Source organism: Panthera tigris, chromosome B4, assembly GCF_018350195.1.
Source record: "Panthera tigris isolate Pti1 chromosome B4, P.tigris_Pti1_mat1.1, whole genome shotgun sequence".
NCBI lineage: Eukaryota > Metazoa > Chordata > Mammalia > Carnivora > Felidae > Panthera > Panthera tigris.
Genome location: NC_056666.1, coordinates 87896370 through 87911366, shown reverse-complemented (window position 1 = coordinate 87911366; position 14997 = coordinate 87896370). Strand labels below are relative to the sequence as shown.

The 14997-nt window shown below is 41.7% G+C and overlaps 1 long non-coding RNA gene across 1 annotated transcript; it reads left to right on the top strand.

The window, feature by feature from the left end:
* The first annotated feature begins 292 nt into the window (after positions 1–292).
* Positions 293–14153, top strand: LOC122240109. The gene is made up of 3 exons (XR_006219446.1): positions 293–461; positions 7073–7224; positions 13807–14153. It is a non-coding gene; the product is annotated as an uncharacterized LOC122240109 (long non-coding RNA).
* Positions 14154–14997: the final 844 nt, after the last annotated feature.

The window sequence follows — 14997 nt, the reverse complement described above, 5'->3', positions numbered from 1 at the left end:
TTAGTGCACAATGTGAAAAAACACTGGCCGAGAAAAATGGGAGAAAGAATGGGCCAGGGAGAGGCAGTAGGGCTGCAGGCAGCAGGAAAGGCCAGTGTGAGGTTACTGGGGGTGCGTTTCATATGTGCCCCGGGGGTCATGGCTGCAGAGTTTCATCCAGTCATGTTCACCTGCAAGGAGGCAGGTGTGGAGCAGGCAGCGAATTACGTAAGCTAGGATTGGGGTTTTCCAAGCACCTGTGATGAAAGATGAAGCAAGGGGGCTACTGTGATGTCAAAGCATGGAATCCAGGCCAAGTATGGCTGTAAAATGAGGTCATGAGGGAGAGCGAGAGAAGGAGAAAAGCTGGTCAGATCAGTGGATTGAAGGTCTTGCAGGGCTTGGAAAAGTGAGGGCGTCAGAGACATTGAGCTAGAGAGGCTGTGGTTGTAGAGAAGTGGGTGCTTGAAACTGCGGTTAAGGTAAGAAAATCGGTTTGGTCAACACAGGGCCAGTATGACCGTGGGAGGGAGGACTGAAGTAAGGAAACAGACAAGATCCTGGGAGAAGATGAGGTTAAGAAACCAAGAGCCCAGAGTGTTGAAAGGATCATTTATCTGAATACTGAAATAACCAAAAATTGTTACAGGAGTTTTAAGAAGACAATGGCAGTAAGCCAGGAGCTAAAAATATGAAAGAAATGAGGAGGAGGGACGGAAGTGGATGATGAAGAAAGTGAGGGTTGTAGAACAGTTTGATGGTAAGGATTTCAAAGATGGGAGTTTTCAGGGAGTGGAAGGAGAATGGTCGACAGGGCACAGACAGGCCCCTCCAAGCCCCCTGGTAAGAGGGCATGGAGGGAAAGTGAGAGAGGCAGGGAAGCAGGGTCCTCACACAAGAGCCAGCTTTCAACTGAGCGAAAAAGGAAAGAGACTATTCAGAGAAGTAGAGGGCCTAGGAAATCTGCAGATGACAGATTCTGAGCTCCAAGAGCACAGCAAAGTTTTCCAAAGTGGGAAGGGGTGAGAAGTGGGCCTGGTTAGCAGGTGTACAGAACCATATGACCACGAGCATCTAGGTCAGTGACTCAAGGAAGAAGACTGAATAAATAAAATAATTTGATTCAGATACACTGCATTTACACGAATGCCAGGTCTTTTAAACTACATGATAGAGAAAACTGCTTTGATTCTGTTCTCCTTTAGAAGCATGTCACCAGAGTTGACAGTTACATTACATACTCTACCACCTATGACCTCTCATTCTCTTTTAAACATTTTTTCTCATTCTTTAACACTCTTTCAGCCAGAAATAAATGCAATAAATTTAACAATCTAGGTGAAGTTCACAGAGAGGAGAAACTTTTCACTTAACACTGACTCAAAGACCAAATGATTTAAATTTTCTATTATTAGGAAGTTGTTAATCAAACAAACAAATGCCAAACGAAAAAGGCTGAAGTCTGGCGCCAATTCGTATGTATCAGAGAAAAATCTAAACATATGACGGGTTCCCATAGAACCACCTAATATTCACGCGAGGATATAGATGCATTCATTCCCGAATTTTCCAATTCTTCTGTCATATACTGTCAACAAATGCAACATGGGCTCCACCAACTGGACACTTCATATTACTTCAGTGTTACCCTTTAACATTGGAAAACAGTTTTCATTCATTCAATATTATTATTTATTGGGAAATATTATTTATTGATTGTCTTCTATGTTCCAGGTACTCTTCTAGATCCCTGAGATACAATAGTAAACACAAAAGATATTAAAAATCTCTGTCTTGATGAAGACTATATTTTAGCGTATAACATTTCTTATTTTGTCCACCACAATAAACTACAGGCCAAATCTGTTTAATGGATACCTTGGATAAGGCTGAACCTTCAGACTTTTAGAATTTGATGAATAAAAGCCACAAGGGCCTTTTAATTAAAAGTTAGCAAAAGCCAGGTCACCTGGGTGGCTCAGTTGGTTAAGAGTCCAACTCTTGCTTTCGGTTCAGGTCATGATCTCACTGTTCATGAGCTCAACCCCCACATCAGGCTCTGCACTGACAGTTGGAAGCCTGCTTGGGATTTTCTCTCCCTCTTTCTGTTCCTCCCCTACTTGTGCCCCTCTCTCTTACAAAAAAAAAAATAAGTTACCAAAAGTTTGTTTTTTTGGAAATAGAAACATTAACTCACCTCAAAGTGTTCTATATGGCAACAAAAACACACATCCTGTGTATCCACTATCTCTTGCATTCTTTTTATACAGTTTTATGAACTTACTATATATTCATCATTTTAAAAATTTTAGTTATTTTCACTTTGCAAAATGGTATCATGCTGTATGTGATTGCGGGATGACTTCCTTTTTTGTTTCATGTTATATTGCTAAAATTATTTATGGTGCAAATGTGCCATAGTTCATTTCATCCTTCCACTGATGAGCATTTAGGTCCTTTCCAGGTTTTTCTTTAAAAAAATTTTTTTTAGTGTTTTTATTTATTTTTGAGACAGAGAGAGACAGAGCATGAGCAGGGGAGGGGCAGAGAGAGAGTGAGACACAGAATCTGAAGCAGGCTCCAGGCTCTGAGCTGTCAGCACAGAGCCCGACGTGAAGCTTGAACTCACGGACTGTGAGATCATGACCTGAGCTGAAGTCACACGCTTCACTGATGGAGCCACCCAGGCGCCCCTCCAGGTTCTTCTTATTGTAAATAGTAGTGCCATGAGCATACTGTACATGTTCCAAGGTTATGTATTAGTGATGTTCTTAGCTATACACCTTTTGTGGAATTGCTGAGTCACAGGGTATGTAAATGTTCAACATTTGGAGATAATGATGAGCTGTTGTTTAGAGTGACGGCAACAAATTATGTTCCCTCCAGCCATTTATAATGGATCATTTGAAACTAAATCCTTGATATTTACAGATTTTTTTTAATTTACAGATTTTTAAATTTGACAGTTAAACAGATACAAAATGGTGCCTCACTGTGGTCTTGATCAGCACCATTAATGAGGCCAAATATGTAGGTCATCATGGCCTTATAAGCCACATATAAATGCTCTTGGGTGCAACGTTTCTTTGTTTTCCTCCATTCTTATGTTATGTCATGTATGCTTTCCTTTTTATTTGTAGAAATTCCCAACTTCATCTTTAATTCTTTATTTTAAAATAATTTAAACTTACAGAAAAGTTGAGAGAAAAATATAAAGCATTTCTATCCATATTCTTCACCCACCCCATAGCTGTTAACATTCTATCATTTACGTTATTCTCATTTTCTTCTCTGTCCTCGTGTATATGTGTGTGTGTGTGTCTGTGTGTGTGTGTGTGTGTGTGTGTGTGTGATCTTTTTCTCTGAACCATTTCAGAGAGTAACTTTCAAAAAACCCATTATTCATCAATACTTTAGTATGCATTTCTTTTTTTTTTAATTTTTTTATACATTTATTTATTATTGAGAGGCATTGAGAGACAGAGCATGAACATGGGAGGGGCAGAGAGAGGAGGAGACACAGAATCTGAAGCGGGCTCCAGGCTCTGAGCTGTCAGCACAGAGCCTGATGCAGGGATCGAACTCACAAACCCCAAGATCATGACCTGAGCCGAAGTCAGATGCTTAACCGACTGAGCCACCCAGGCACCCCAGTATGCATTTCTTAAAAACAAATATAGTCTCCTACACAACAAATACAACCACTGAAACTGAGAGGATAGCATTACTATACCACCACCACCAAAACCACACACTCCATTCAAATTTTGCTAGTTGTGCCAACAGTGTCTTTCATGCTGCATGTTGTTGTTGTGTCTCCTTAGCCTCTGATCTGGAACAGTTCCTCAGTCTTTTGTCTTTCATGACCTTGACACTTCTGAGAAGTACAGGCCAGTTGCTTTCTAGAATGTCCTTCATTTTGGATCTGTCTAGTGTTTCCTCACAATTACCTCTAGGTTATACATTTGGGGCCAGGAGACCACAGAAGTGATTCTGTGTCATTCTCAGTGCATCCTATATAGAGGTACATGATGTTGATTTGTCACATTATTGGTGAAGTTAACTTTCATTAATTGATGTATTTTGTGTCTGCCAAATTTCTCTCTTATAAATTTATTAAGTATTTTGAACATATAATAATATCTAATCAATAAGCATTTGATGGTACTTTGACACCATGTAGATATCTATCCCACGAGCATCCCTATACTGTCACCTCACTGCCTTAATCATAGCTTCCCATTAAGTTCTGAAACCTGATACTTCAGAAGTATCTTGGCTATTTTTGACCCTTTTCTCTCCCATATAAGTTGTGAAATTAGTTTAGCAAGTTCCATAATTTTGATTGGAATGGTTTTGAACCTATAATTCAAGTTGCAGAGTATTGGCATCTTTATGATGCTGTCTTCCTTCCCATAACATGGTAAGTCTCTCCATTTATTCAGGTTCTCTTTTACATCTCTTAATAAAATTTTAAAATTTTCCATATGGAAATCTTGGAGAAATTCCTGAAAACATTTGAACAACGGGTTTTGAGAGATGGAGAGCTGAGATTTGGACAGAAAAAGAAAGGATATAAAAGTATAATCTTCACCTCACACTGGAATCGAGCCTACACTGAACTGGGCTTGGTTCAGCTCAACTTGGAAGTGAATATTGAAGTCACATCTGTACATGAGGAGTATTGAAGATTTATGGTGAAATGTTTGACTTTAGATACTTCAAATAGAGTTGAAGCATCTGCCACTTCCTCCTCTGCTCCTGAGGACCTGAGACCAGTGTTCAGCCTTCCCTCTTGAGAAGTCACTAGACACTAACATGAATAGAGAGACTGTTAAGATCCAGGAGAAACCCAAGAAAGAAGAAGGACCGAGGGCCAGAACCTCTGTTCTTCTATGTGAAAGATCATTGTTCTGTGGAAAAGGATGGCAGCATTGAGCAATGAGGATGGTGGAAGGAAACCATGAGAAGGATTATGGGAGGAGATATTCAAGATATTCAGGATATTCAGGATATTCAGGAAACTAGGCAACATCCAGAAGGAAAGACCCTTGAGTAGGTATTGAGAAAGTGAAGGACCACTGTTCCAGAAATAGACCACTGTCACCAACCCACCCCACTGTGAATTACCAGTCAGAGGGGTATCCCAATCAGCAGGCAGCCACCTAGACCAAGAGATCATAAAGCAAAATCCCCTGGTTTCTGCTACTGACACCAAAGCCAGAGTGGCAAAATAAGATTTATGCAACATGGAAAGGAGATTGGCTAGTAAGTTATAAATTCAATAGTTTAATGGCAGTTTAATATCCCAACAAGATGCAAGAGCACAGCGTCCAAGAGAGTGCTATTCCACAAGGGCCAACACCATGTGGTCCCTCATGATTTGGCTTGATTCAGGTATAGACATCAGAATACTAGGGAAATCAGTGGGCTCATCGCCCCATGACACTCTTGAGAGTTGGTCATCAGGAGTTGGTAGTCATTATTCCTGGCAAGAACAGTTCAATAAGATTTGGTGAGCAGATAAAGAGTGTTAACTCATGAAAATCAAAATGCCTACCAAGATTCATGCCCTTTGTGAAGATCCACCATGACTAGGTCACAGAAATAAACCAGGGGAGTTCCACGGGCAGGGCCTCACTTACCTCAGAAAACAGTTCTGGTGTCGCTCCCTCCCCAGACAGGTAAACAATCAAAGGTCAAAAATGATTATTTCATTAGCCTGAAATTTTGAAAGTGCTAATAACTTTCCAGTAAAATTTGATAATACATGCTTGAAATGTCAAACATTAAGTCATGTAGCTTTCTGATGAGCTTTTCAACATAATTTAGCTGAAAAATACATGCCAGGTAACTAAATATGTTTGACCAATTACAAAAACCAATTAAAGGCTGCCTCAATGGTTTTGCTTTTGAGTGGTATATAGGTCATTTTCTTTGACAGAAATTAGATGTGGAACTAGTTTTCCATGGTGGCAAACTCATGACAGCTCTCCTACACATCTCTACCATAGTTATTACCCTATTCTGCCAGTAACCCACTTTGTAATGTGTGGAAGAATGCAATTTACTTACGTGTTTAGATTTAGAAACTGTCAGTTATGTTATTTAATTTAAGCTTGTCAAACACAACTGCAATAAGGAGATATCAATTATAGCAACTATCCTTACCACCAGAAGTTAAACCGAGATACTATAGTCAGTGGGGGTGGGGGAATGTGATTCAAGTAAGGAAAGGAAAAAATAAGAAATCCCAATGAATTTAATCTGAGTAGTTAAAAGATCTGAAATGATTGACAATAGGTCCAACTGATGAAATATTTCCACCTTCTGGTCATCAAATTTTTTGACATTTTGCAATTATTTATGTTTTACAAAATGTGATGTCCATGCATGCAAAGAAATTAAGATGTATTTTTAAACACATAAGAATATATGCTGTATACACTTGACAATATTATCTCCTTGGACCATGGGTGAGAAAGCTCAGAATATGTAACACATAGGAATCTCACTTGAGACCTTTGTCTTTAGCTTAATAAATTCAGCTAATAACCTTTGTATGCTACTATTCACACACACACACACACACACACACACACACACACACACACACTTTAAACATTTCAAGGCTTAGAAAGTATACTATATATATTGAACTTGGATAAACTTGGATAGGCAAAGGTTGCTTCATTTTCATTTACTCAAAGGCACTTTCCCTTAGTAGGCAACTTACAATTCTGATTTCATATTGTTCCATTTTCAGAGGCTTCCATTTGCTCTTTCGTGAAACAAATAAAAATGTTCTATGACCCGGGTGTCTGTGTGACTCAGTTAAGTCTCTGACTCTTGATTTTGGTTCAGGTCATGATCGGGTTCAAGCCCAGTGTTGGGCTCTGCACTGGCAGTGGTGTGGAGCCTGCTTGGGATTTTCTGTCTCTGTCTCTGTCTCTGTCTTTCTCTGCCCCTCCCCTGCTCTCACACACTAGCTCTCTCTGTCTCAAAATAAATGAACTTAAAAAAAATGTTCTATGGCCTCCAACTTCCCATTTAACCACCACATTCTTCCCTCCATGTCTGTCATCTTACGCAGGTTCATGGTGAAAAAGAACAGGGACAACCTGGGATCAAACCCCAGCTCGGCTGCTGCTTAGCTGAGTGGTGCCCGTACCTCGCTTTCCTCTCCATGTATCCATCTTTCAGAGTGGTCGTGTGGATATAAAATACTATATGTACAGAACACTAGTAAGTACAGCTATTCTCTTCATCACATGAGTTCTGTCCTCTGTGGATGTAATGCTGCCTCTCTCCAGCTGTATTGTTTTCCTTGCTAACTAAACAATTTGGCCTTTCCTTCTGACATGTTGCTCTCACAACCCATTTACATCTGCTATGTGACCAAATGTGCCATGAGGCTCTTTATTTTAAATTAGTAATTCTCCTTAATTGTCTCATATGTGACCTGAATTTTATTTTATTTATTTTTAATTAAAATTTTTTATTAAATTTTTTAACTTAAAAAAAATTTTTAATTTTCTTTTTTTATCATTAAAACATTTTTTTTAATGTTTGTTTATTCTTGAGAGAGAGAGAGCATGAGTGAGGGAGGGGCAGAGAGAGGGAGACACAGAATCCGAAGCAGGCTCCAAACTCCGAGCTGTCGGCACAGAGCCCGACGCGGGGCCCGAACCCATGAACTGGGGTCTGAACCCACGAACCGTGAGATCATAACCTGAGCTGAAGTAGGATGCTTAACCGACTGAGCCACCCAGGTGCTTCTTTTTTAATTTTTTTCTATGATGCTAAAGGGTACAGACCATGTTTTTGATTTGTTTGGTTCTATTCTTTCACTGCAACATAGGTGATGGTGAGATGTGCTCTGTGCGTGAGGCAGGCAAAACTTATATTCTGTCAGGTGTCTGTGCTATTAATGAGAATATTCAATTCTACTGTAGCCAACAGGAAAAAGCTAGTAGCATGGATAAGACTCATACGATGTGTTAAATAACAATAGCAAGTAAACAAGTGGCTTGCAAGACATGAGTAGAATTCAAAAGATGTGCTGTTAAGAATTCGAAAGATAAGCTTCCGGGCTGGCAATCTGGAAGACACGTTAAAGACAGAGTGAAAGAAATACATAATTTTTAAAAAATATTTATTTTTTAAAGAGAGAGAGAGCACATGCACACAAGCAGGGGAAGGCTAGAAAAAAGTGGGGGTGGGGTGGGGGAAGAGGATCCAAAGCAGGCTCTGTGCTGACATCAGAGACCACGATGCAGGGTGTGAACTCACAAACTGGGAGATCGTGACCTGAGCCGAAGTCGGACACTTAACCGACAGAACAATCCCGGGCACCCCGTGATATTTTAAAAGACAGACTCAAGAGTGTTTACTCATAAAGAGAAAATAAGGGAAGGACCAAAGCAAAAGGTACAAACCAAGCCCCCTTCAGACTGACACATGTCATCTCTAAATTGGTCGGCCATTGGGAACCCATGGTGGCTTTGCATATACTCTGCCTAAGAGATAAAGGTCACAGCTGTGCAGCAAACGAGTGAGTGAACTACAGCTGTGGCCAGGCATCCCGGCCACTGTGTGTCGACTCCAGCCACTTTGAGCTCGCTAAGCCCCTTGTTCAAACTCGGCGCCAGTCTTTGGAATCACCCCATCATGAGAATTGATGCCACAGAGTTGAGAAGCACTGGGATAAAGAAAGGAGAGAAGGAAAGGGAAAGGACACTGAAAGAACTGTGTGATACGGGCTTCAGTCGTGTGGTCCTTCTACTCTATCCTAGGTGTATAAACTTACCCCAGATCTCTTTTCCTTGCTACTGGGTAGACGTTTTATATTGATCCAATAACCCCTGTAACGTGAGCACTTGATTTAGTCTGTGAGACTTTCTGCTCTGGCCCCTGGGAGTGTCTGGCCGGAGTGCACTAGAGCTCCATTACTGCCTCCGAGTAGTTTCCCACATGACATATTTTCCTTGGCACCAGACTTTCTTTTCAGAGACGAACCTGTTGGTATTCCTCTACAAATCCATCAAATTGGTATTATGTTGCACAAGAGAGCAATAAAAGCTTTTTCCCTGCATTTTTCTGGTGAAAGAAGCTCGATACCTTGTTAATGTTTGAAGAACTAGTAATTTCACATGAAATTGCAGCCTTTCCTTCCAAGCGATTGCTACCAGCTACATTTCCTGCTGCTACCTGGTCTCCTTTTATTTTATCATCACGGGGTTTGGGGTTGTTTGTGGGTTTTTTTTTTTAAATAATTCTCAGCACACCAGTGGTGGCCATTATCCTGTCTAGGCTAGAGACAGAGCCACCCCCAAAATCAGCAGAAACCCAAGTTCATACGGACAGTGGCTATGGCCAGCACCTGAAGACTGCCCCTGCCCAGCCACATTCTTTTTCTCTCTTCTCCTCCTCCTCCTTCCCTTTTTAGCTTCTTGCATTTTTTACCACAACCCTCTATTTCCCATCTCAGGAACCACATGTAAATCCACTTGAGGCTCTACTCCGAATTATCTCTCTGCTCTAAAAACTGAGGTTTTTTTCACTAGGCCAAGCTTGCCTCCTGGGCCTCCCAGAAAATGAGATCTCCCCTGGGAGATTCTCAGTCCTTTGTGCACCCAAGCCCCTGGCAGACTGGCCCCCCTACTCAGGCAGGGCTATATTAATCTGAATGCCACTGGTAGACAAGTCTTACCTCAAGCACCAACCTCTTACCATACGTTGGCAAAATGAAGTCTTAAGACTCAGGGGGAAAGCCTTGTAACAGGCTTATTCTGTTTGGAGAAGGAGTCAGGGGAAATTGTGGTCATTTTCCCCCCATGTCCTTCTAGTTCCCACGGTCTTACTCCTGGCTCTCTCTGGCAAGGAACACCATCTTGTGTTTCCTTCAACAGAGCTTGAAGGAAAATCTCTGGTTCTTCGGAATGAAATAGCTACAAATTTTTTAAAAAGAGAAATCTTTCAGGGCCGCCTGGCTGGCTCAGTCAGTTGAACGTCTGACTTCGGCTCAGGTCATGATCACACAGTTCCTGAGTTTGAGCCCGGCATCACGCTCTGTGCTGACAGCTCAGAGCCTGGAGCCTGCTTTGGATTCTATGTCTCCCTCTCTCTCTCTGCCCCTCCCCCACTCGCTCTCTCTCTCTCTCTCTCTCTCTCTCTCAAGAATAAATAAAACATTAAAAAAGAGAGAGAAAGAGACAGAAGTGTTTCTCCTGCTAATACCACCTGCCAGAAAAGGGTGAGGGAGAAACAGCAGTCATTCCACAATCAACCTGAAGTATAAAGAACCAAGGTTTGCGTTTCTTGTACGAATGTAAAGACAAGCTTTATACTTCCTTCCATCCCTCTGCGTCAGCAACCAACCAACCAACTCATCAACGAGCAAATAAACTGGCAAACAACAAATGGCATGCACTGGATCCTGAAACTGGGAAGCCCGGGAGAAGGGAGGCCCTGGACCTGATCTCATAAGCGCTCTGGCTCCGTTTTTCCACCGTCCTCCCGGGTCTCCTCTCTTCTGGGTATGGACTCGGACTTCAGGCTAGCTGCTCTCAGAACAAGATGGCTGCCCCCAGCAACTAGACCTGCAAGCTTCCCTGTTCACTTCCGGAGGAGTAACCCCGCTCACTCGGAGAGGGCAGCGCAGGACAAAAGTTGAGAGCTTCACACGGATTGGACCACCCCCTGATAAGGATAAAAACTATGCACTGATTGGCTTCCACCAGGGGTCCCTCAACCAATCCCTGTGGCATGGAAGACGAGATTCCCTGCTAGGGATAGGCAGCTGGAGGTGTAGGCCGTTGCACCAAAACTGAAGGGCTGATCTACAGAAGAAACAGCTGCTTCCCAAAGAAAAATTTGAATACTATTAGGAGGATGAAAGAAAGGGAATGGATGGAGTATAGGCAACAAACCGTGTGTGCTGCACCCACGAGGTAAAATCTTTCACGGCATGTAGGTGCTCCATATATCTCTAATAAATGTGTTGTTTCATGAAATTTTATCAGCTCATTTACCTTAAGTCCACTATGTGCTTACTGAAAGTTATTGAAAGTCACTTATCTCCTGTTGCCTTATGGCAACACTAAGCACTTCAGTGATAAGATGGAGTCAGTTCAGAGACATTAACACAATTCTGCCCCCTGCTCCTCAAATGCAAACTGTTAAGAATGATTATTTAATGTTTTGATTTAACTACTGGCTGTTGAATTCAAAGACCTGCCACTCACTTAAGAACAAGGTATTTCAGCAACTCTCAATACCTTTCTTGCTTAATCTTATTTCCATGCTGTGTTCCTTTCAAAGTTAATTTCCTGCTCTAATGCCACGTGATGCAGCCTTCCCAAATTCATTTCTGAGTGTTTTCCACATTTCAAGCATACTTTTCTATCAGAGCCAAGTAGAATCAAAACTCAGGGGATATGGCCTTTTATTGTTTCATTATCATTCAACGAATCTTTCCCAGCAGTCCTCTGGGGTCTCTGCTGTATCTTTTGCCAGCTGCCGAGCAAAGGGTCTCAGTATGTTATTTTGTACTACTACTCTCTGCTCAGTTATAATGCGTGGTTGGATCAGAATATCTGCAATTTGAATTCTAGTTCCTTGACTAATTCACCATGTTTACACACATCAAAACTTCTTTCTCCGGAGAGCACGCAGCTAACTTTTAGGATGTAGCTTCTGCCTCAATACTAAAAGCAATGTGATTTCACAACTGGTTCCAGATACATGGTTAGAACCAGTTTTCTCTAAGGTGGCCAAAGGTTTATGATCGCCCTTGCAAACAAGACCTGTTTGAACTATAACATCTGACAGGAGCTGATTGCTAATTTCAATTTCTTGTAAGAGCTGGGGTAGAGGTGAGGGGACAGGGATAGAAAATGTGTATTAAAATGTACCTAGAGGCCACGTGCGTGGCTCAGTCGGTTAAGCGTCTGACTCTTGATTTCGGCTCAAATCATGATCTCGGAGTTTGTGAGTTTAAGCCCACATCAGGCTCTGTGCTGACAGTTCAGAGCCTGCTTGGGATCCTCTCCCTCCCTCTCTCTCTGCCCCTCACCTGTACCCTCACTCTCTCTCTTTCTCTCAAAATAAATAAACTTAAATTTTTTTTCTTTAATAAAATTTTTTTTTAATTTTTTTTAATGTTTATTTATTTTTGAGAGAGAGACAGAGCATGAGTGGCAGAGGAGCAGAGAGCAAGGGAGACACAGAATCCAAAGTGGGCGCCAGGTTCTGAGCTGTCAGCACAGAGCCCACGTGAGGCTTGAACCCATGAACCGTGAAATCACAACCTGAGCCGAAATCAAGAGTTAGACATTTAACCACTTAACTGACTGAGCCACCCAGGTGCCCCAGTTGAAGAAATTGTTTAAAATGTAAATTGAGCTATGGCATCCCATGGCTAAATCCCTTCAAAGGCTCACTCGTTCTGCAGCAGTGGTTCTCAGACTGTTCAACTTCCGGACCAGGATAATTTTTTTTTTCATATTAGTAACTTACCAATGAAGATGCCAAATTTGCATGCGAAAGAAGGACAACAACAAAACACCTTCTATCAAAATCCTTTGATAAAAACAAAAGGATAATTTAAAACTACACACGCAATGTAATCCCAGGAAAATGGACAGTCACTTCCATTGAATAAATTTAGCTTTGTGGAAAAATTCTATACATCCTCAAAGCAGTGAGAATTTGGCCTCGGATTGGCTCCAGTCTGCAGAGTCTACATGGGCAAGGCATCTGTGAGCAGGCTCCTGACTTCAGCCTCAGTCTCAGCCTCAACCTCCCCAGCCTAAGCTCCAGCAACTCTTCACTGTACGTAGTTCACCCACCCACCACCACCTTCTCCTTTGCTTAAGCTGCCTGCATGGTTGTGTATAGATGGACTATGCCTCCCACGGCCATGCCACTCCTTTACTTGGCTTTGTGCATCCTGCAGCACTTACAACAGGAGTTCCATCCTTGAGAACCACTTTCTTACTCCTTACATCCTCATCCCTAGAGATGAGTTTAATTCAATAACACCCTGTGCAAATCAGTACCGTTATTCTGAGCATATTTATCTACATCGTGCCTGGCATAATTATCTGCCTTTTCACCTTTCTTCCACTAGATGGCAGTCTAGAAGCCAGTGGCCATGTTGGTGTGTTTTCACTTTCAGGCCCACATTACCCAGCACAGTGACTTTCAGTATAACAAGGGCATTCAAAAATGACTAAAAAAGGAAATCAATAGATAGCTATATTTCAAAGAAATATGTGATGAGGAGAAATCTAATTGTGAAGCCATTTTTAATTCTTCAAAAGAAAGGTAACGTATAAATTAATTGGTCATATTTCTATTTCAGCCTTCTTGAGGTAGATGGCGCCACCTTACAAAAGTAGGACAATCACCTTGTGGTTTTTTTTTTGTTTTTTTTGTTTTTTCTTTCCCTCCCACATCTCATTTTACTAACTCAAGAGGTCAGTCAAGTCTCTGCCTATTCCCTCACCCACAGATATCTTGCCACCTGGAAAAATTTAAAGATGAGAAAGTGGTGCTTATTGTTCTAGGAATTTCACGGTCAAAAAAATATTTACAGATGCTAAACACATTTGTGTGTGTGTGTGTGTGTGTGTGTGTGTTAATGCATGCCTAAGTGTAATGCTTATCCCTGAAGAAAGTGTCTTTAAAAACCCTCTACTGACCACAGGATAATTATTATACCCCCGGTAGTAGTTACTGTTAAAACATGTGTGCATTTTGCTGAGAAAGAAAAAGAGGTTCCTTGCCAACACTTCTCCTATCTTTCTTTTTTTACGGCCTCAGAGCTCCACTGTGAAACTGAGGATTTCCAACTCTGCTAGCTGTGTCAGAGCAAGCGAACTGCACTAACGAGCATTGTGCCACAGTATTTCCAGCCCTCACAAATACGAGGGCATACCTGAAGGAAATGACTGAAGGCAAGGGCTCTGGAATCAGATGGCTTGAGTTGAAAGCTGCAGTCTTTACTTGCTGGCCAAGTGACCTTGGACAATGTACTGAAATGACGTCTTCTTCAAAAACCGTATCTGGAAAACGGGGACAAATTAGTATGCCATTCATAAGGCTTTTGTGAGGATTCGATGACATAATCTATCCAAAGTATGTAACTTGCAAATGTATTACTTTTGTTACTTGCTCTTTTCCTGTCTCTCCATATGGGACTCCAGCCTCTTGAAGAATTCCACCTGCCACAAAAATGAAGTGTGATGGCCATTTAGCTGTCCTGAAATTGCCCTGTCTCTCTCCTCTGCTCTAACTCCTTGACAACCTATCCACCCCCTTCACCTCCCAGTGTCCTCAGGTACCTCCAGTGTCATGGGGGAGCCCCTTAGGTGCCACACCTGATTTGAGAAAGTGATATGAAGTACCAAGACTTTGATCCTGGTACCCTAAGGTCTAACGGAGTTTTTGTAAAATAGCTCTTTCAGATGTCACTGATGATATACCATCAGCGCCACCCCACCCCCAGTGGATCCCACCCAGTCCATAAGGATTGGGCTAAGGACAAAGCTAAGGAAACAACGCAAAGTATCTGGAATCACCCCTTGCTTCTGCCTTTCTAGGTCAAGCTAGAGGTACCAAGGGGTAAATTAACTCCTAGAACATTCTTTAGTTCCCTCAAAAAATGGACATAATTTTCTGGACATACCTCACGTGTCTGAACCCAACTGCTGGTGAATACAGCTCTACTCAAGAGGCAATGCTTTCCCTTGATATAAGAACATTCTTCCTTGGTTATTCCAAGCCAAACTCCTTCAAACTACTTGGCAGCTCCATATTTTCAAAGAATTATAATGAAGACAAATAGGAAGGTTCTAGGTTGGTAGTTTGGAAACTAAATTCATTTTCCCACTGAAACAGTATCAGAAGAGGCAACTATGATCGCTCATATTCTAAGTCCTTGGTGAGTTCTCTTAGGGTCTGAGCCAAGTTCCTTGGTGGAAAAGATAGAAGAGGTAAGAGAAAATAGGGGTC